Source organism: Trichosurus vulpecula, chromosome 3, assembly GCF_011100635.1.
Source record: "Trichosurus vulpecula isolate mTriVul1 chromosome 3, mTriVul1.pri, whole genome shotgun sequence".
NCBI classification, from domain to species: Eukaryota; Metazoa; Chordata; class Mammalia; order Diprotodontia; family Phalangeridae; genus Trichosurus; species Trichosurus vulpecula.
The window spans coordinates 301,855,106-301,878,337 of record NC_050575.1 but is presented as its reverse complement, the minus strand read 5'-3'; the positions used below and the strand labels follow the sequence as shown (position 1 = coordinate 301,878,337).

The following is a 23,232-nucleotide window of genomic DNA, read 5'->3' as shown; positions in this document are numbered from 1 at the left end:
AATTGATAAGATTCAGCAAGTAATTAGACACTGGTCAGGGTGGGATGTTGGGCATAACCTGGACAACTGGAAGAACAGCAGTTCAAACTATACTATACTGTGAAGCTTAGAATATCTCCCTCTTACTCTGCTATTATCTATCTAAAAAAATGTAGGTAAGGTTTGAAAGATATGGAATGGAGCAGAAGGCACCAAAGAGCTAGACTGGGTTTGATTACTAGTCTTGACATTAGCTAATTGTATGACCTTCAGGAAGTCATTTTTCCTTTCTTGTCTCCATTTTGTTATCTTTAAAATGAGGGTGTTGGACTAAATGATAATTCTACTACATGTTGCCTCATCATGGCATTGAAGTAACAATCCTAGCTTCTCAAAGACTATGTTCTGACAAAGCCTATTGTGGTTTCCTGGTATCTACCTAGCTAAGTATGAAGAGGCTCATTAAATAAATTAATAAGCTAACCATTTGATGATGAATTCTTTAATCATGGCTAATCAGAAAACAAAGGAAAAATGCTAAAATACTAAAGTCCTATTCAGCCCCCTTTCTGGTTTTCCAAAGACAGTGGAAGAAAGAGGGAAAAAGGAGCACAGGTACTGAGAATCACACAGTTTTTAGACCATCTGTAAACACTGACTTAGCTACTGATGCTTTAAATGTGAGATCCTTATTTAGTGACCAATAAACTGATAGCATATTAACCTTGACATTCTCACTATAAATGAAATTAGAAGATTAAGTTGCAGTTAAAGGGAAGGATGGCTCAAAGGTTTTCCCCAGAGAGACATATAAAGGAGTTGGCAGAGTTGATTTTTATTGTTCATCCAGAAGCAACAAGAAACACCACTTCATGGGATAACTTGATCATCTCATATAACAGTGTTCATAATAAGCATCTGCAAAAATCATCATGAAAATAATTGTAGCTTTAGAACCAACATCTGTTGAAGAGCTGAGCATATCTTTATAGTCACACAACTGAATGAAAGGTCTAAAGAACACGAGATCCTACAGTGCTTATTGTTTATTGACTTTGGGAAAAAAATTTGATTTAGTGAAGCAAAATACAGCTTTAGAGGCTCTCCTCCAACAAGGCATCCTCCTATGGATATGTCAAAATCACATAAAACTTCCTGAAATGTGTAACAGACATAGCTTTGTTTGATAATCCTTTGATTATTAAAACTGAATGAAACATAAATCAGGGAAGTATACGTTTGATGAAAGCATTTGTCATTATAATGGAGTATGTCCAAAGAAGAGTCCAAATTGAAGAGGAATTTCCTATATGCCAAGGTCTTCAAGATGCCTTTTTGAGGAGTTAGATTATGCTAATCGTGCATCAACCCCAGCATCCTGCAGAGCCTCCTTAACAAGATCCATAATCACTTAAAAGACCTCAAGAAGCTTAATTATTATAGTTTTTCCTCAACATTATATGTACACAGGAAAAAGGAGTCAGTTATACAAAAACAGCTAATCATGAGACTGCAATAAAATGGAAAGGATACTGGATTTGGAGGCAGAGGACCTCGGTTTAAATTCGGACTCTGCTAATTACTATGTGACCTTGGATAAGTCATTTAGGGGCCCAATTTCCAGGGCTATAAAATGGTAGGGGTAGAGAGGAACTACACAGAGCAGGTGACAAGGGTTCAGACCTTGCTTCTGAGGCTTCCTACCAGGGACATTAGACAGGTCATCTAGCCTCCTAAGAAACTCCCTTGAGCTTCTTAGCCTAGTCAGTCTCTGGATGTGCTTCCTGCTCTACAACTATGAGCCTAAGAGAAGATGATCTACTAAGATCTATTATTTCTCAATTCCCATAACCCTAATAGAATGAACCAATCTAAAACTTGCCTGCATTTCTATCCATTCTTAAAAATCTCAACTCAAATGCCATCTCCCCCATGAAGCCTAGATACTGATCTACAGTCAAGATCTCACAGAGCACTTTGTTCTGCACACTCCAATGCATGTTTCATTAATGAAGTATATTAATTTAAAGTCTGTATCGTATCTAAATTGTGTATCTCTCCCAGAGACTAGCACAATACTCAGTGAATAGCAGATACTTAATAAATGTTTTAGAATGAATTTGTTGAATAAGATTTCCCTAAATCTTATATATCTTGAAATTAGCTTCCAACTATCCTCAATACACAGTCAAATTTAAGCTACTTGAAAGTAGGAAGTGTTTCATTCGTAGCACTTGTGTGTGTGTGTGCGTGCGTGTGCACGTGTGTGCTCGAGTGTGTGCGTGTGTGTGTGTGTGTGTATGTATTCTCTAGCAAAGTCAGGGAACACAATAGAGGTTTATACTTATTGACTGACTGATAATGGAAAAATACTTTCATTCATTTACTCAAAAGAGTTCAAGAATAATTATATTTTTCTTCAACACTATATATACATTTATTAGCCTAATGTAAGCACATTGTGCTAACTCCCCAAGGGAAATACAAGTTTAGATAAGACAATTTCCACCTTTTGGGGCTTAAGAGTCTAGTATAGAGATGACATGAATATGAATATAATAACTACATTAAAAAACTACAATTTGTGTTATCACTTTTACAATTTGCAAGCTACACTGAAAAGTATTATCTCTGACCATAACCTCCTATTTTTCCCATTCTTTTACTCGGTTCAAAATCCACTGTTAACTGCCTTCATCAGAGTCTACTCTCTTCACCCTTCCTATTTTCCCAGGACCACTGATCCTACTCTGGGTCTCATGCCCCACCATACCTAATCCTGACCCAATAATCAAGAATTTCAGTGGTGTCATCTCCTCCACTTTTGAATCCCTGTCTGCTCATCTCCAACTAATACCATATCCTTCATGGCAAAACTACTGGAGGAAAAATAAAATTTGTCTGACTGGGTTTCTGTAAATTTCTATTATCTAATCTCAACTGGGCCCTCACAGCTACATAGCATTTCCTTTTCTTATTGATTACCAAACCTCTTCTCCTCAAATTTCCTTCATCCTAAACCCCTATGTCCACCTCTCAGCAGATGACTTCAGTTACTTTACTGAGAAAACTCCCTGATGCTCTTCCTCTAAGCCTATGTTTTCAGATCCTGTCCTCCCCCATGCCTAGAATGGTCTCTCCCCTACTCCCTATACCTGACAGATTTTCTTCAACATCTAGTTTCAGGAAGCAACTCTCCCATGAAACTTTCTCTGATGCTCCCAGCTGAAATCATTTCTTGCTCCACACACTTTTAAGATTGTAAGCAAGGATCATACTAAAAATAGGACAGATAACCTAGCTATATTTGCACATCCAAAACTCAGTAGAGTACTTTAAGAATGGCAGTACTTCCAGATGGTTTATAATACTGTAATGTTTTTTGAACTGCCCAAGGCCACACAGCTAGTTGGCAAAGCTGGGACCTGAAACAAGGCCTCCTAAGGCAGTGACGTGATGCAATGGTGTGCTAGGCCTGGATTCAAGAAAACCTGAATTCAAATCGTGCCTCAGACACTAGCTGTGCGATCCTGGGCAAGTCATTTAACCTGTCTCAGTTACCACAACTGGAAAATGAGTCACTTGCCTCGCAGGGTTGCTGTGAAGATTAAATGAAATTAATATTTGTAAAATATCTTTCATAGTACCTGGCAGATAATAGGTACTATATAAATGCTTATTCCATTCCCCCTTTCCTGCTTCCCTCTTCAACACAGTGATTTTTCTACACCACTATAATGATTTCTTTTTCAACCAGAAATTACTAATTTCTAGAATGTGTACCCTGGGCCACAGCCTAGTATGGCTATTACATAAACTGCGCCACAACTTTTAGTATCATGTCCTTTAGTGTACTGTTCATGGCTCACAGATTTAGAGCTGGAGGGGACCTTAGAGGACAGCTGATCCAACCCTCTCATTTTCAGATGATGGAAACTAAGGCTCACGGAGAAGGTGACTTTCCAAAATGACAAAGCTTAGTTATGCATGTAATTACAAATATTGAGAAAGAAATATGTAATTCAAGATAAGATTTACACTGTGTGTCACTAACTAGCTATTGACCACTGGTAAATCATTTCACCTGTTTCGGTATGTTTTGTTACATATAAAACAGGGATAATCATACTTGGATGTCCTGTACGCATCCAGTGTACCACTGTCCAGATTCACAAGCACAGTCACTCCTGACTCCTCACTCTCACTTGCACCACATGCCCTACCAGTTACCAAGTCTGGATCTCTCTCCACTTGTACAACCACTGCCCCATATCACTCCTTTAACACCCACGGCCAAGACTATTATAACGAGTCTCTTAATTGGTCTCCTTACCTCAACTACTCTACACGTAGCTGCCAAGGTTATATTCCTAAAGCACAGACCTGACTACCTGTGCATTACCCTGCTCGATAAGACCCAGGACTCCTTATTCCCTCTACCATCAAATAAAAATTCCTCTGGCATTTAAATCCCTTCACAACCTGACTTCAATTTATCTTATTAGACTTACTACACATGGTTCCCCTTCACATACTTTATGGTGCAGCAAAACTGTAATTTTTGCTATTCTTCCAATATGACATTCCATCTCCATGTCTTTATTCAGGCTGCTCCCATATCTAGAATTCTTCCTTCCTCATTCTGAGTTTCCTTCAAAGTTCAGCTCAAATGTCACCTCCTACAAAAGGCCTTTCCTAATGCCCCAGAAGCTAATTTAGCCTCCAGCTCCCCCAAAAAATTACTTAGCATTTATTTTGAATATATTTTATATTTACTTCTACACACACACATCTCCATCCATCCCCTTTTTTTTGGGGGGGGGGGGGGCGGGGAGTTCATTTCTGTCTTTGTATCCTCAGTGCCTAATGCTGCCTGGCACACCGCAGGTGCTTAGCAAAAATGCTAATAGACTGATATCTGCTCTATTTTCCTCATAGGATTTTTGTCAGGCTCAATTAGGAGAAAACATTAAAAACTCAAATAGTAGGACAAAGGAATCCTAGGGCTATAAGGATTTACTTTCTCTTATGCCCAAGCACCCGTAGAAAACTTTAAAGTTCAAAATATTCTTACAAAGTCGAGCTTCTTAACTTCTCTTTGCATCCCCAGCATCTAGCACAGTACACAGCACACAAGAGATACTTAATAATTCTTGTTAATTATTTGATTGACTGATTGAAAAACTCTACTGTCCTCCCCTAGTAGTATTTAGTATTGGGATTTCCATTTTTACTTCTATGCTATTTGCAAGTCACTTTAGGAAACTGATTTAAAGGTATACTCATTAACCATAAATTTTTCAGCCTGATAATGAAAAAGTTAGTACATGAGAATAATTTTCTACTAAAATAAAACTATATATTTATTGGACAAAACACAAATCAACCCAATATGGAAGTGACAGGCTTATCCTCAGAGAATGTCTCTACTTGTTATGCACTGTCAAAGCAATTAATCTCAATTACAGTATTTCTGTTAACAGCTCTTAGATTAGAAAACCAAGAACAGGGTATTTTCTACGCTGGGTCCTCATCTGTGAAATGCCTTCCTTTCTAATTTTAAAGAGTTTTAGTTAAATAACATCCAAGCCCCAAAATAAGACTCAAATCAGTTTTAAGACCCTATTCCTAACCTCAAATCAACCAAAACAGAGTAATAAAAAACAACTTAAGAGTCAAAAGACGGTTCACATGTCATCTCTACCACTTACTAGCTGTGTGACCTAAGACACTTAGCCCATCCGAGCTTCAGGCTCCACATTTCTAAAACAGGGACGAGAGTAATATAGTTACTCTCTAATGTAAGGTTTCAGTATGCAGACCCTTAGTTTGTGCTGTATTTCAAGCTATCACATGACTAGCAGTGGCAGATTCAATGCAAGTCAACCCAACACATATTATATACTCGAACTATATGGTTTTTGTGCACAATTCCTCATTGGTGGTGTGCTGAAGTCTATTCATATCCACCATGTGCCTCTCTGTTGCCATTTGGAAGGCCCACAATTTTGATTCCTCAGAGATTATATTATTCCACAATTCACAGATAGTATCACCAGAATACTGTTGTCAAAAAGATGGGGGGAGGGGGGTTTCTCAGAAGCTTGGGAGTCACTGAAACTGCTTTCCCTCGAAGGTATATGTACAACTTATAATGGATTACATGCCATCTTGGGGGCCACGGGGGAGGAGAGGAAGGGGGAGAAAATTTGGAACTCAAAAGCTTGTAGAACTGAGTGTTGTAAACTAAAAATAAAAAAATAAATTAAAAAAAAAGAAACTGGTTTCCCAAACGTAATCCATCCGGATCTCTGTCTCCTATTCAATCTTGGGCCAAGTTCACTGGCCAGTTTCAGTATCTGTCCAAGATAAAACTGATGGAGTAGCTCTCATCAAAGAGATGTATGACTAGAAAAGACATGAGCTAATATGTAAAATGAGAACGAAATAGACCACTAGAGTATAACACTGATAACTACGCAATGTCAAAAGACCTAGAAGGCAGATCTCAGCTAATGGATAGTTATCCTATGAAGAATTTATAGTAAGATGTAGGCAAGTTACACAAAATGAGATGTTATAACTGGGTTATGATCCATACTATTCAAGGGAATACATCAACATCAATGGATAGATCCATTTAAGTAGTGAAGAAGTACTATGTATAGAACACTGTCCTAGGTACTGTAGGAGATAAAATGTTTGGCTAAGATATAATCCTATCCTCTTGGTACTTGCGGTCTTGCAGTATTTGAAAAAGGAATGAGTAAAGAAATGGCCAACGTGGCACGGTGAACAGTATGTTGAGCTTATGGACAGGAAGACCTGGGTTCAAATCCTACCTCCAACATTTACCTGCTATATAACAAGGGGGAAGTCACTTAAAACCTATGGACCTCAGTTTCTTCAAAGTGAGGATGATAATAAGTTATAGTGTTCATCTCATAGGGTTGTTGTGAGGTTCAAATGAAATAATGTAAAGTAAAACATTTCATAAATAGTACTATAGAAATGTAGGTTATTATAAGCCATATATAGAGTTAACTGTAATAATAATACACGATAAGTTTATTAATATAAAACAAAGTAATAGAAAAGATCCAAGGGGATTATTAACCAGGGATAAGGGAAAGCTTTATGAAAGAGATGGCATTTGAATTGCTCTTTTAAAAATGAGTAAGAATTCAACAAGGCAAGTAGAGGTAAGACTTTACAAGGATAAGGAACAGTAGGAGCAGGCAAAGAGGAAAAAAAAACCAGAACATGTTAGGGGTGTGAAATTAGGGAAAGAAGGACAGACAGTAGATGAGAAAGACTAGAAAATCAGGGTGGCAGGAGACTGTGGAGGGCCTTGAATGTCAGGCAAATTAATGTGATTCAACACCTACTTTCACATTAGTATACCCTACAGAGCTGCCAGGTGATAAACACTAGCAGAGTCAGCACTTACTTTTACATTATAAAATCCTACATGATATTTGAACCACCTATGACTCAGCTATTTGCTATCTTCTGGAGTTATTTCCCACATTAACATAAAATTTTCTGTATTTTGAATACATTATAAAATTTTAATGTATGTATATCTTGGGGAATTTTTACATAAAGTAAAATTTGTATAAATCAAGCAACAAGTAACCTGAGGATCACTGTACTTGTACTACATCAAAGTGTCATTGTAAGAATTAAATGATACAACAAAAGTAAAATGTGAGACATTATCAGATAAAAATTATTCTGCTAGTATATGAGGGACTAGCAAGAAAACTGTGAATGGATTAGAGAACTCCATCAATACTACAACACAGCTTCAGGGATAGAGGTCAATGCACATAATAAAAGGACAGCACAATCATTCCTTAAGAGACTACAGTGTGAAAACACAATACTAAGTAACACAAGGAAGATAAAGGACATAATTCTTAAGATAGCATCCTTTCACACAAGGAATTTAAATGTAATGATTGGAATCACAATATCATAGAATTTGAAAAGGCCTTAAAATCATTTAATCCAGGGGTTCTTAACCTTTTTTGTGTCACAGACCCCTGTGGTATGCTGATGGAGCCTACATACCCCTTTTTCAGAAAAATGTTTTTAAATACGCAAAATAAAATATATAGTATTGCAAAGGAAGCCCATGGTATTGAAATACAGTTACCAAAATGTTTAAAAAACAATTTCTCAGGCCCCAGGATAAGAATTCCTAATCTAATCAAACTCTTATTTTAGAAACTAAGACCTCAGAGATAGTTATCTATTGCAGGTCACAAAGTGACAGAGCCAGGATTATTTAATTAAGTGCACTTCCCACTATGCCACATCATACTCAATCACTAATTGTCCATAGTCCCTATTCAGTTTACAGATAATTCAAGGTGGCCCCAAGCTCATCTGATTGTCAGGATCAGTCTCATTATCCCATCTATTGAATATGCTTGGCCAAGTCTCCTTGGTCACTTCAAAGCCCTACCCTGTTCTGCAAAGATGAACATACAAGCCACTTCCTCCTGACTCAGTAGCCACTCTCAACCATACCAACTACATAGATATCCCCAGAAGATCTATGCCTCCAATCCATTTCTGTCTCTGGTTTGCAGTAGCTGATCCAATGGCAAAGAAGCAACAAAAGTGTTAGGCCAGAAAGAAAAATACCAGAGAAAAAAGAGGCAATGTTCAGAGCAAACAAAGTATATAGGAAATAATCTTTGAGATGTTTCTAAATGGCCCACTAGCAAATAGAAGCATCCCAGCCCACTAAAGTAACTGGACAAATCTCAAGCCCACTATGCCAAATCACTTATGCTTTTTTAATGAGAATTTTTAGTTCACTGTTATTGTTGCTAATGATTTGTTAAATTTTAGACCTCTGCCCGGATATCTCCAAGAAATGGATGTTTTGATCTATTCATTCATTCACAAATACTTATAAAACACCAGTTATATGTATGGTGAAGGATACAAACTAACAAAATGTATTAAGCCTGTCCCTGTCCTCAAGAAAATCATGAATTGATTTGGGCAGGGTAGAGGGGAGAGAGGGAGGGAGTTTAAAACAAAGCTCATATAACTTTAATAGGAAAAAATAGTTCTTCTCTCTCTACCCCATCACCCCCACTCCTCACCCCAAGCCTATGGTAGGAAAATTCTAGCAAGAAAAAGAAAAAAAAATCACCAATGCAGAACAGCAACTCAATTATAATATTTAGTCTTAAGAGAGTTGCCTGAGCACCATGAGATTAAGTGACTTGGTTACACACACACACACACACACACACACACACACACACACACACACGAAAAATACTAAAAGAAAGAAATATCAAGGAAGTGAGAGGTCACATCGTCACATCTAGTTGAGAGTTGGAAGATAATTAAGTAAGACTTCATGAAAGAAATGGCATCTGAGCCCTTAAGTCCGTAAAAGGTCATTCCAGATGGAAGAATTAGCCCAAAGTGTATATGAAGAAAAGTGTGGTTTAGTTTTTGGCTACAGTATAAAGAAACTGTAAAGATACTGGAAAGACCCTTGAATATCAGGCTAAGAAGTCTGGATTTTATTTGATCTCCACTGAAGTTTTCTGAGCATGGAAGTAACATAGTCAGAAAACTATCTGAGAACAACTAATATGGTGTTCCTACGTAGAAGGTAGGGAAACTGGAGTCATAACTTGTACTTCTATGGTGTTTTGAGATTCTGTGACTTCTCCATTATGCCTTTCCCAAGCACATACCCTCTCCCCCACTTTCAGCTTCCTTTTGTGTGTAGTCTTTTCTTACTAGATTGTAAACTCGAGAGGGTGGATAGTCTTTTTGGCTTGTGCTCTTCTAGTCAACACATAGTAGATGCTTAATAAATGTTTATTGATTGACTCACTATGAGGCAGGTAGTACAAGTATTACTCCTAATTTTTCAGAGAAGAAAACCAAAGCTCCAAGAAAGTAAATGATTTGTCCAAGGTCACATAGCTACTAACTGCTGGAGCCAAGATTAGAAACCAGGCCTCTCCTGACTCCAAATCAGTGCTTTTACCATAAGATGGATGAGAAATTGTAATAAACTCTGAGGAGATATAATGAGAGTTTGAACTAGAATTGAAAAAAGGATGAAATGGCAAGTATAGATTCAAGAGATATTATGGAAGTACAGGATGTCCCTAAAGTCTGGACACAGGAAAAATGCATATTTTCAAATATTTGGAATATTAATAGACCTTCGCCCCCTTGTCTTCTTTTTCTAGGGTATGCTAAAGGAGAAGGTGTACTCAATGAAAATCACAGATGCAACACACTTGATTGAATGCATAAAGAGTGAATGTGCTAAAATTGACAGCAATGTGGAGCCACTGCATTGAGTTCATGTGAATTTTGCAAAGCGCATCAACCTTTACATCACAAATGATGGAAATCATATTGAAGATGTTATTTGTTAATATTCCAATTACATAAAATGTTGTTGAAAATATCATTCATTTCTTGAAAATATGCATTTTTGCCTATGTGTCCAGACTTTAGGAACAACCTGTATAATTATTGGATGAGGGTGTGGTGAGGGAAATGAAGACAGATCCTGGACAAATATTGTCCAGGCTTGGTAAATGGTAGAATAGTGGTGCCAACAACAGAAAGAAGAGAGGAGAACAAATTAGTTTGGGGAGGCAAATGAGTCTGGTTTGACTCTGAATTTGAGGTACAAAGAAACATTATGGTTCTGGCTTCATTTTCCTCATTTCCAAAGCTTGACACTTAACTATATACTGTCGTCTACATTCAAATATGTTGCTCTTTTACTTATCATTTGCTCATGTCCTGCCATACCCTAATCTTGAATTACCCTCAACATCAACTTCTCATTCCTACTCACATCGTGCTGGTACACTGATGGACAGGTCACAACCTGAGTCCATACAAACTTTTATTATCTAATCTCAATTGAGTCCTCACTGCCACAAGGCAATACTTTCACTCTTCTAGAATTGACTATTACATTCCTCATACAAGGACTGTTCCAAACCTTTTCTCTGGTCAAGCTTCCCAAAGACCACCTGTCACAAACTCCCTCTTTTCCCTCATTTTACACCTCAACTTTGCCAGAACCAATGAAGCAGCAGTCTGAGGGTGGTGACACAGACACTATTCATTATAGTATTTATACTTCTATTTATTAACTATTTAATGTATATAAAATTGTGCTACTACTTTTATGAGGTTCCTATCTTTTTTATGTGTCACTGACAAAGTTTTTAAGTGTTGTGCCCCGACCTCATTTTTCCCATTAAAAACATTGTTCCCTGTTGTGATTTCTATTCACAGGGAACTGATTTTTAGCAATGCATTATGTTGCTTTATGACAAAAACGACTGTTGGTAGAAGAGCTAGGATACTAACAATTGGGAGGTTTAGGAAAGATTTAATGTAGAAAGCGATTAAGGTTCACCTTGAAGAAAGAGAGGGGTTCTATGAAGAACAAATGAGGAGAGAGTGCACTCTTTCAACAGGGGACCTAAAGTATAAAGGCAGGGACCTTTTAGTCACTCTGGTTTATAATGTTATCCTAGATTCTTCATTCTCCTTCGTCCCTCACATCTTATCAGCTGCTGAGTCTTCTCAATTCTACCTCCACATACCACTTGTATCATGACTTTGCACAGGTTGCCCTCCTTGCCTGGAAACTCTCCCTTCTCCCCTTAGCCTCTTAGAAACCCTAGTTTCCTTCAAGGTTCAGCTTAAGCACCATCTCCTTTTTAAGAGGCCTTCCCCTTTACCCTTAATAGCTTTATTTTTACTCACTTGTGCACAACAATGGCTCTTCACCTGGGATCCATGAATTTGTTTTATAAATATTTTGACAGCTGTATTTCAATATCATTAGTTTCCTTTGTAATGTTTTGTACTTTATTTTATGCATTTAAAAATATTATTTTGAGGAGTTCACAGGCTTCATCCGATTGCAAGTTTAAGAACTTGGGGTGAACTTGTTTCCCCAGGAAAATAAAAGCTCCTTGAGGGAAGAGACTACTTTGCTTTTGTCTCTGTGTCCCCAAGAGCCAGACACAGTGCCTGACATAGAGTAAGTGCTTAGATGAACTAGAAATAGACTGGAGGTCAGCAGAGAAACTAGAACTGGAGAAAGAGATGTGGGAACCATTCACAAAGATGTTACTTCAATTAGGAAGTCAAAGGCACTCATCTGTGAAGCAGGCAGGTGGAAGCTGTTAGCAACAGCAAGGATACCAATTTTTTACTATTCTGAGGTGGCCTGTAGATGAAAAGCCAGAATCTCTGGACTGAAGTTTGTTATTTATGGGATTGCCTACTTTACCAATTCTATCTCAGAAGAAAGTACAAGCCAGGTTAGACTAATATAGGGAAACACAGTATAGTTCTGGAGATCTGATTGTCCTGAACGGCTTTCCCTGCATCTCTGTATTCCACTATGTACTGTGGGGTCACTGGGAAGTCTTTCTTGTCCTTCAGGGTGCTGTGCTATTAGCTATCTCAGGCGTCAGTCACAGAAAATACTCAATGACAGCTTCACCTGCTACAGTATCTTCTGAGCCTTTCTCTATTCTCTTAGGTGGGAACCTGTATCAGAGGGTAAAGGACTCTGACAATTAAAAGTGATAGCCCTAATGGCTTTGGTGACATCACCAAGAGAGAAACTTTAAAAAGAGATGGAAAAGTAAAGCAGATGCTGAAGAAGGCAGGAGTCAGAGATAGCGGGAAAACCAAGAAAGGGTGGTATCACAATGGGAGAGAAAAGACGGGAGTCTCAAGAAGCAGAAGGTGAGTAACACTGTAAATACTGCAGAGAAGTCAAGAGATGCCAATGGCTAAGGAGATGCCACTAGATTTGGTGCTTACGCCATCTTCAAAAGACACGGGCACTAGGCATACTACTACCACTACTAATAAATATCACCATTATAGCCAACGTTTACATCGTGCTTACTATGTGCCAGGCAGTAACAAGCACTTTACAAGTATTACCTCGTTGGACCTTCAGAACGACTCTGAGAGGTAGGTGCTTTACTACTATTCCCATTTTACAGATGAGGAAACTAAGGCAAAAAAAAAAAAGATTAAGTGACTTGCCCAGAGTCAAATAGCTAGTAAATGTCTGAGACCAGATTTGAACTCACAAAGAGGAGTCTTCCTGACTCCAGGCTCCACCCACTGTACCACCTAGCTGCCCCTCCATCACAATAGTATATAATAAATATCCACTCCTTTGATCTACAACATTCACAGCACACTACCCAAAGCCCTCTCCATTCACTTACTCATTGAACAAATAATGTCTACTACGTTCATGATATTGCCAGTTATACAAAGTTAGCCTGGTAGAGAGTTGGGTCGGGAGGGACCCAGATTACAAACTCAGCTCCAAAACTTAGCTGTGTGAACTAGGGCATTCAGCCTGTCTCCAACTGATCAACTATAAAATGGGGATAAGATTTGCACTACCTCGCTTACAGAATTATTGTTTGGAAAGTACTTTTTAAACTTAAAAGCACTATATAAACATAAGACATGGTCTTTGCCCTCCAAAATTGACAACTCAATAATAACGCCTCAAACATCAGTCTGACATTCTTCATTCCCCACACTGTTTAGGAGACAAGTGCATTACTAAATACACAGCAGCCTGACAGCCCAACAGTACAAGTACAGCCCCATATGAAGAATCAGCATAGACACATCTGATATGTCAGTAACCTCAAAGTTCCTCAACTTAACTCATTTCATATGACCTACTCCACACACACACACACACACACACACACACACACACACACACACACAGACCCTTCAGCCACATATAAAAATACTTACAACTCTGATCGTGCCATTACCCAGATATGGACCACTTCCAAGTTCATGAACTCTAAAATTCCCTTATCTGATCACAATTTATTGCCATTCCACCTCTCCCTTTGCCTCACAACTTCAAACCCTATTTTTCATCCTCACCCGGACTATTCCACTATTCATTTTTTTCCCCTTTCCTGAGGCAGTTGGGTAGAGCACTGGACCTGGAGTCTAGAAGACCTAAGTTCAATTCCTGTCTCAGATACTTAAATAGCTATGTGACCTCTGTCTGCCTCAGTTTCTTCAATTGTATGGAAACAATAATCATAATAGCACCTACTTCGAAGGGTTGATCAAATGAGATACTCAGAAGCACTTTGTACTGTGCTTGGCATATAATGGGTGCTTAATAAATGCTTGTTCCTTTCCCTCCTTCTTTCAAAGGTTATCACCCTTGAACCAGTGGCATTCTGGTCTCTTTCCTATCTTGACCTCATAGTAAACCAGTTCAACTCTAAATCATTGAGTTCCCTTGACTTCTTCCTGTATCTCCGATCTTGCTCTACTAAACCTCAGCTTCCCAACCCTCCCACCACACATCAGCCTTAGGTCTTACACACACGGGGCTGAATGAAGCTGGAGAAAATGACTAAACCATGCTGACTAGAGATCTACTACAAATTTAAGTTACATGAACTCACCTGAGCCTTCAATTGCAGTAAGACAATTTATACCTCCCTAATCAACTTACTATCAACACACCACAGCAACTCTTTCAGATCTTTTCATCCCACCTCACACCTCTCATTGTCTCCCCCACACTGCACCTTCTCAGCTGAGAGCCTTGTCTCATACTTTATTGAAAAAATTAATGTACATGTACAAGTGATCTTATTCCATCCTGTCACCTCCAGCACACTGCCCCCTCTATCATCCTCTCTCTCTTACTTTCCTTCACTCTCCCTATTTACTCACATCTTCCTACTGCCTACAAACATGCCCATTGCTCCTCCAGGCTCAAAAAACCCTCACTTGATCCAGTCATCCCTGCTAGCCATCATCTCATTTCTCCTCCATTTCATATCTAAATTCCATGAGAAGGCTGTCTACAAAAGATGCCTCCAGTTCCTTTCCTCTCACTCTCTTCTTAACTCTCCATACTCTCCCTTCTGACCTCATCATTCAAATGAAATTCCTCTTTCCAAAGTTACTAACACTCTCTTAATTGCCAAATCTAATGACCTTGTCTCAATTCTCATCCTTCTTGACTTCTCTGCCACCTCTGACACTGTCAATCACCATCTCTCTTTGATGCTCTCTTCTCTTGAGATTTTTCAGGACACCTCTCTCTCCTGGTTCTCCTCTTATCTATCTAATCATTCCTTTTTAAGCCTCCTTTGCTGGATCACTCCTGCTAACATTTGGTGTCCCTCTCTTCCTGAGTACCCTTCTCTTCTCCCTCTGTACTATTTTCCTTGGTCATCTCATCTGCTTCCGTGGATTCAATTATCATCTCTACCTAGCTCATTCTCAAATCTATTTATCCAGCCCAAACCTCTCTGATGACCTCCAGTCTCTCAACTGCCTCTTCAACATGCTGAAATGGATAGCTGAAATGGATATCCCATGGACATCTTAGACTCAACATGTCCAAAAGTGAACTCATTATCTTTCCCTCCAAACTCTCCCCTAGGCCACAGTGTAGGAAACAGGAGGGAAAGGTTTTAATATCTCTCATATATACCCCCTTCTCTCCTCTGACACTAGCGAGATCTTGGTATAGGCCCTCATTACCTACCTACACACACACACACACACACGCACGCACGCACGCACGCACACACAGTTGCTTATTGGCCTCCCTGCCACAAGTCTCTCCCCATCCCACACTCAGCTGTCAAATAATATTCCTAAAGTATAGGTTTGACCATGTCACCACCCCCACACTCAGTGAACTTCAATGGTTCCCTATCACCTCCAGGATCAAATATAAAATACTCTCATTCAAAGTCCTTCATAATCTGTCATCCTCTAACCTTTCCAGTCTTCTTACATCTTATTCCTTCCCTCTCACCAGTGTTCAACCCAGAGACACTGGCTTCCTTGCCATTCCTCCCAATTCCACATCTGTTCACTGGCTATCCCCATACCCAGAATGCTCTTCCTCCTCAGCTCCACCTTCTAGATTCCCTGGCTTCCCTCAAATCCCAGCTAAAATACCACCTTCTACAAGAACACTTTGCCAAGCCTCCTTAATGCAAGTCCCTTCTTCTATTGAGTATTTCCCATTTAATCTGTATAAACATTGTTTATGAACAGCTATTTGTATCTTGTCTCCCCTATTAGACTGTGAGCTCCTTAAGAGCAAGGATTGTCTTTTGCCTGGGTATTTAATAAATGTTTATTGACTGATGTGAGCATTAAAAAAGTGTTTATCTTCCAAAGTTTTTTAAAAAGAATTTTATTAATAATAATTTTGTATTATTTACAGGAAAGCTGACTGTCAGTTATTCTGACTTTGTCCAGGGAGTCAAAAGTATTTATGAATCTGACCTAGATATTGAAAGACATCTCCCATGAGCAAAAGCAATTTCTGAAATTAGAAATGCCACCTAAGCGCTTTACCAAACCGCAGATATAAGGGTTAATCCTATCATTTTAATAAATATCCTTTCCTTTAATCTCAGTAACTTCCAAAAGATTTTCACTACAAATAAAGACAAATAAACACATACATTTGGAAAGTTATCTAGTCCAACCTCAGTCAGTTGTATCCAATTCTTCATGATCCCATTTGGGGTTTTCCTGGCAAATATATTGGAGTGGTTTGCCATTTCCTTCTCCAGTTCATTTTTACAGACGAGGAAACTGAGGCAAACAGTTAAGTGACTTGTCCAGGGTCACACCGCTAGTAAGTGTCTGAAGCCAAACCTGAACTTGGATCTTCCTAACTCCAGCCCCAGTGCTATATCCCTGTGCCGAATTACAGATTAGTAAATGGAAGCTCAGCAAAGTGATGATACCAAGGTCACCAGCCAGGTCTGGTATTTGATCCCAGGTTCTCAAACTACAAATCCTTCCACCATAACACACTGTCATCTTCTATACCATAATTACTCACATTAAGGACATTAGGGCCAAATTGGCAAAGCTTTTGAAAAGGAGTCATAACTTAATGTTTATTGTTTTTTATCATAAGTATAATTATCATCAACATAAACAAGGATTACAAAAGGCAAATTCTCAACCCCAACCTCATAGACTTTAACAAGGCAGAACCAAACGAATTAGTAAATATACAAAACGCTTTTTACGATAAAATTGTTTTTTTAATGATTCAAAGAAAAAAATAGCATTCTTGCTAAATTCAAGAACAGAACCCTTCCTTGAAATATCTAAGAGATGATAAAGAATAATAATCATTTTCTAAAATAACAGATTTTTCTAAAATAATTTATTTTCTAATAAAAATAAAAATAGACAAGCCCTCCTGAATGATGTAAATGACTATAAGAATTTTTTTAATGCACAACACCAAATTTTTTAATTTTCTATTAATGACAAAAAATACTTAAGAAAATAAGTGGCAGGGGCAGCTAGGTGGCAGAGTGAACAGAGCACTGACCTGGAGTCAGGAGGACCTGAGTTCAAATCCATACTCAGACACTTGACACTTACTAGCTGTGTGACCTTGGTCACTTAACGCCAATTGCCTTGCCTTCCCCCCCTCAACAAAAACAAAAACAACAAAAGAAAAGAAATGGCATCCAAAAATAGATCACAATCTTAGAGTATGAAGTTAGCTCAGAAGCCAGCTACTCCAACCTACTGCTGAACAAGAATCTCCTCTACAACATACTAGATCAGTGGTCACTCGCCCTTCAAGATTTTTCTTACTTATAACATATAAAAATGAAAATATAAACCAAAATACTGTCTATTTAAAAATCTGTGATGGGATGGGGGGAATTGGGGGGGGGGGGGGAGTTCAGACCCTTCATACATGTAAATATACCAAACATTATTTTATGAGCAAATCAAGTTAAACAATTCATTGTATTCCTAAAGTTATTTTAGATTTATAATGAGTATTTAAAAATCTTTTAAAAAATGCCTAACCCCCCTAAAGTCTGTATAGATACAGAGCATTAGGTGAGCATTAGGATTTCCCATAACTGTACAAAAAACATTCTACTAAGTACCCAATCAAATGTTGATCAGACAAAGATGGTTTGCTTTTCAGGTTATCCCTAGTAAAGAAGGGATTTTTTTCTCTCTATACCTCAATACTGCCCAATGGGGCTGACGTGACTACATCTACCTCTGAACATTCCAAAGCCAAATAGAAATTATTTTATATTTTCTTTTGTTTTGTAGTACCCATGCTTCTTTCCCTCTCTAAAAAAGGAAATTAATTGAGGGTCGATTATACCAAATCAGTTTGGGGCTGTACAATAAGTTTGTCAGTTCACCAAAGAACCACAAAGATGAGTAAAGTATTTGAAAAGGGGACCTATGGAAGTTAAGGAAACTGAGATTAGAATATAGAAAGCTGAAGGGCACTTAACAGTCAAATAGATATTATACACAAAAAAGTGAACAGTTGTTCTCCATCTCTAGGTGAGAACAAAAGGAAATGCCAAAATACAGTTGGCCAATATTTATTAAGTAGAAAACATGTACTAGGAGCTTAAGCTTGGAACACATGGATTTAGGTTAAATATCAGATTCTTAACAGTTTAAAAACTCTGAAATAGATAACCAAATGATGTCACAGAATCGCAGTTAAAAACAAGATTGCTCTCATATGTTTTAAGTAACTCTTGTCTTTCAAAACTCCTACTCCTCCCTTTTTAAACATATTCCTGGATAAAGACCACTCTCAGCCTTGAGAACTCTAAACTCGAACTCTAAACACTTACATGTACTCAGTTTTGCACTGTATTGATATGTTTTCTTTTATTGCCTGTGTTATGTTGTAAACAGTGTTGAGTTTTGGTTGTTGTTGTTTGGGGGATGAGGGAGACAACATCTGATTTCATTCATGTAGGAACTCCCATCAAGAGGAAACTCCTTCTACCAATAAGTTCAACAACTGTTCTGCAATTTATAATCCAAGAGAGTTGACTGGGGAACTGAGAGGTTAGATGATTACCAAATTACCATCCAGGTAACTTTCCAGGCCTACATACCCCTACCTGGTTGCCATTCCCTTGCATATAATGTCTCTCCTCCATTAGAATGTAAGCTTATTGAGGACAGGAACTGTCTTTGTTTTTGTCTCTGTATCCTCAGCAATTAGAATTCTGTTTAGAACACAATATGCATGTCATAGATTGTTCTCATTCATTCATGTGTCAGCGGCAGGGCCTTAGACACAGCTTTCAACACCCGAACTCAGTACTGAATCTGAAGTCACTTTATCCACTACTCCATGCTGCCTCTTCTATGTTGCATATACATTGTGTAAATGTCAACATCTTTTGATTTCTGTTTCTCTTATTGTATCTAGAGCATTGCTCAGAACACACTGAACTAAAGAAAAGGAAATAAATTTGGCCATCTGAAATCTCCTCTAGAACTAAAATTGTTTCAAACTGACCAAAATATTAAATAGTGTACAAAAATGCTAATCTGCAAAGCTATTTTGAGGTTTTCAAAGTCCTTCATTTTCCATCTACTATCACAGCTATATTTTTGGAGTGTAAGAGTTTTGTCCTGATTTCCAGTTCTGTCAAACCATGATTTGGCCTTGCAAAAAGTTCCTTTACCTATGTAAGCCTGTTTCCTCATCTGTAAAACTGCATTTTAAAAAATAGCAATTTAAAGAAAAACTCAATGTGTAATTATAATAACCAAGCTTGGTCTGAGAAAAATTGAGGAAAAAAGTGCTCTTTTCCTGAAGGGACCATGGGTATAGAATATTAGATACACTATCATCCAAGATTGATACATTTAGTTTGGCCCATCTGTTTTAATTTCTCATCTTTTTAAACTTTGTTTTAAAGGACTGTTCACTAATGGGGGGAGGGAGAAGGAAGGGAAGAAGATACTCTAAAATAAAAGTGATATAAAAAACAAAATATATCATCAATAAGATTAAAATGGGTATTTTGTGTTTTTTAGTCAAGTGAAAAGTTGCCTTTTAATATTTCCTTGCTACTTAGCAAAGTAGCAATTATTTATTAAGATCATAAGCTATAGGGCTGGATGGGACTTTAGAAATTAAATAGTCAAGCCCCCTCATTTTATAGATGAAGAAACTGAGAGGGGCAGCTAGGTAGCACAGTGAGTAGAGCACAGGCCCTGGGGTCAGGAAGACCTGAGATCAAATCTGACCTCAGACACTTGACACACTAGCTGTGTGACCTTGGGCAAGTCACCTAACCCCAATTGCCCTGCCTTCCCCCCTCCAAAAAAACAAAAACAAACCAAAAACAAAAAAAAGAAACTGAGAACTAGAACCTACCTGAAATCACATGGGCAACAGAGCCTATAGTTACTCTACTTAAGAGTCAGAATCTGAATTCAGATCCTCTGACTCTAGATGCAATGCTCCTTTCCACTGGTTTGTGGAGTGATTTGTTCTTTTTGACTATCTGGGATGCACCCAAACTGGCTGTCTGGGAATATCCTCTGAACTAAATTGAACTGGTGTGCCTCTGAAGTAAGAGTCTCAGTGTCTGTCTGTCTGTCTGTCTCTCTCTCTCTCTCTCTCCTCCCCCCCCCCACCTCGTGTGTGTGTGTGTGTGTGTGTGTGTGTGTGTGTGTGTGTGTGTGTTGGGGGCGGGGAGCACTCGGGCCACAGGGTAGGGAACAGGAGAGGACCCTAGGTGTCTCTCATAGAAGGGAATGGTTTTAAAAATAAAGCTTGCAACCGTGAACAGCATTTCTTTACTGGGGCGAGGGGAGGTAGTTACTGGGAAATGGTTGTTGTAAAAAAAAATTTTTCATTTAAAAATTAGGTTTAACAAAGGAAAATGTCACCCTTATTTTGCCTGTATGTAGCTCCATGCCAAGGAAATGATGGCAAGGCATAGAATTTAGGCAGGAACATTTAGCAAATCAATATAGATTACAATGTTTGTGACCACCTTATCATCTTCCTCCCTTCTCTTCACTACAGACACTTCAATCCTTTTAGATGACTCATCGTCCACTTTAGTCAAATCCTGATCATTCTGACAGAATGATAGAATGGGGAAAGCACTAAAATCAGAATCAGGAGACCTGGATTCAAGTTTTACCTGCAATTATAAATAAGTTACAACCTCTGTGAGCATCAGTTTTTTGTTTCTAATACTGAGATAATGCACTACTGACCACAGAAAGTCATAAAGAGAGAGTTCTGTGTGTAAAAGATATCATTATGATTACTCTGTCAAGTCAACTAGCATTTATTAAGTGCTTACTACGTGTCAGGTGCCATGTTAAGAACTGAGAACACCACACTCAATTAGGTCTGCCATCTCTCTAACCAAACATTTATTTACCTGACTCTTCTTATTCCTCTTGCCCAGTATTCTCCCCATATGGAGGCTTTTTCCAAGGCTCTACTGAATGTGGTATAGAATACTAGCTACAATATGTCAGGAGATCAACAACAGTTCTAGCAGTCATACAACAAGTATTTATTAAGTGCCTAAATGTCAAGACACTATGCTAAGGGCTAAGCGGGATAAAGACTCCCCCACCAGAAATGCCCCAGGAAGCTTATTTTCTAAAAGGAAAACATGTACATATCTAGACAGAAACAGAGATAGATATAATGTATACAAAATGAATACAAGGTAGTTGAGAAGAGAGTACACTAGCATTTGAGAAGTTCAGAAAAAAGCTCCCAATGAGGTGATGCTTTGAGCAGGCTTAAGAGAAACCAGGGATTTCAAGAGGCAGTTAGGCATTCCAGGGATAGGGGCAGCCAGGGAAAAGGGGAGACTGAATGTGTATGTGTCACAGAAAGTCAATTCTGCCCTAAACCATAATCTTGAGAAAGTCACTTACTCTCTGTGTTTCCTCATCTTAAGGAATTGACTGGATTTCCCCTAACTTCTAACTTCCCCTTCAGCCCTAAAATTATACGATTTCGTATAATTTAAGAATAAATGAAAATGAGCAAATGATTAGAAAAATAAATGTACAAAGGAATTAGTCCTCAACAAATAGAAGAGCAATGTGGAGCACCTGAGTTGGCTTGCTTAGAGCACCAGACCAAAGTCACTTTTAGATCTGAGTGCTAAAAAGTTTTGTTAACTTTCCAGGGGTGGGGGTAGTGTTTCATAATCAAAGAGGTCTCCCTTATCCTGGCCTGCCATTTTCCAAATCCCTACAAGTGGCTTCCCATTTTAACAAACTTGAAGGGTAATCAAGTTTGCTATATTTCTTTTGTAAACTTTCTTTTTTACTGCAGTGTACAGAGCAGATCATCTCTCTAGACCACTGCCTTGTTGTGACAGAGGGGCTTGCATAGCTGAACTATGCTGTGCAAGATTACCCAAGATGAACAGGTCATAGTGGAGAGTTCTGACAAAAGAGTAGAAGGAAATGGCAAACCATTTCAATATCTTTGCCAAAAAAAACCCCATGGATAGTATTAAAATGCCAAAAGATATGACATCAGGAGATGAGTCCCTCAGGCTCAGAAGGTGTCCAACATGTTCAATGAACATGAGCTTGGACAGACTTCAGGAGACAGAAGGGCCTGGTGTGATATGGTCCGGGGGGTCACAAAGAGTTGGACGGGACTGAACAATAGAACAGATACACCATTTGAAGGTTTGGGCTTTTTTCCCCCAATTTATCCACAAAAAGCAAAAACTGATATAGCAATAGTGGTAGCAGAAAGATAAGTTTTCTTTTACATGCACACACGCACACACACACACACCTCCATACATGAGCTTTTACATATACCTAGCCAGGGTTCTTACCCCTCCATACCAGTACTCAAGCTACTCCTTTTGCCTGAAATGTCCTCCCTTCTTCTTTGCTGAATTTCTGCTTATCCTTTCAAGTCCAGTTCTAATGCCACCTTCTCCAGGAAGCTTCTCATCCTCTCCTAAGATGGGTAAAGACCTTTCCCTCAAAATCTCAAAAAGCACTTTGTTTTGAGAGGCAGTTGCATGTAGTGGTCAGGAAAAATCTAGGTTCCACTATTACCTGGCAATAGCTTAGCTATGTGACAACAGGCAAGTCACAACCTCTCAGAAACTCAGTTTCTTCATCTGTAAAGTGAGGATATTAATACCTGTAGTACCCACCCCATAAGGTTTTTATGACTGTCAAATAAAAATATAAGTAAAGCATTTTGCAAAGCCACTTTCTGGCTCCAAACTACATTTTCCTCTCTACTCTTTCTGCACTAAGAGGAGTTCTCCAGTCTTGTCCTCTCCAAGTCATACTCTGAATCTAAGAACTACCTGGAAGCCCTGTTCTCGTTAA

At 38.5% G+C, this 23,232-nt stretch overlaps 1 protein-coding gene across 2 annotated transcripts in view; it reads right to left on the bottom strand.

Annotated features, from left to right (window-relative positions):
• The window catches only part of KAT6A (lysine acetyltransferase 6A), a 147,615-nt gene that overhangs the window by 104,608 nt on the left and 19,775 nt on the right, over positions 1–23,232 (bottom strand). The gene's annotated exons all lie outside the window — the stretch shown is intronic.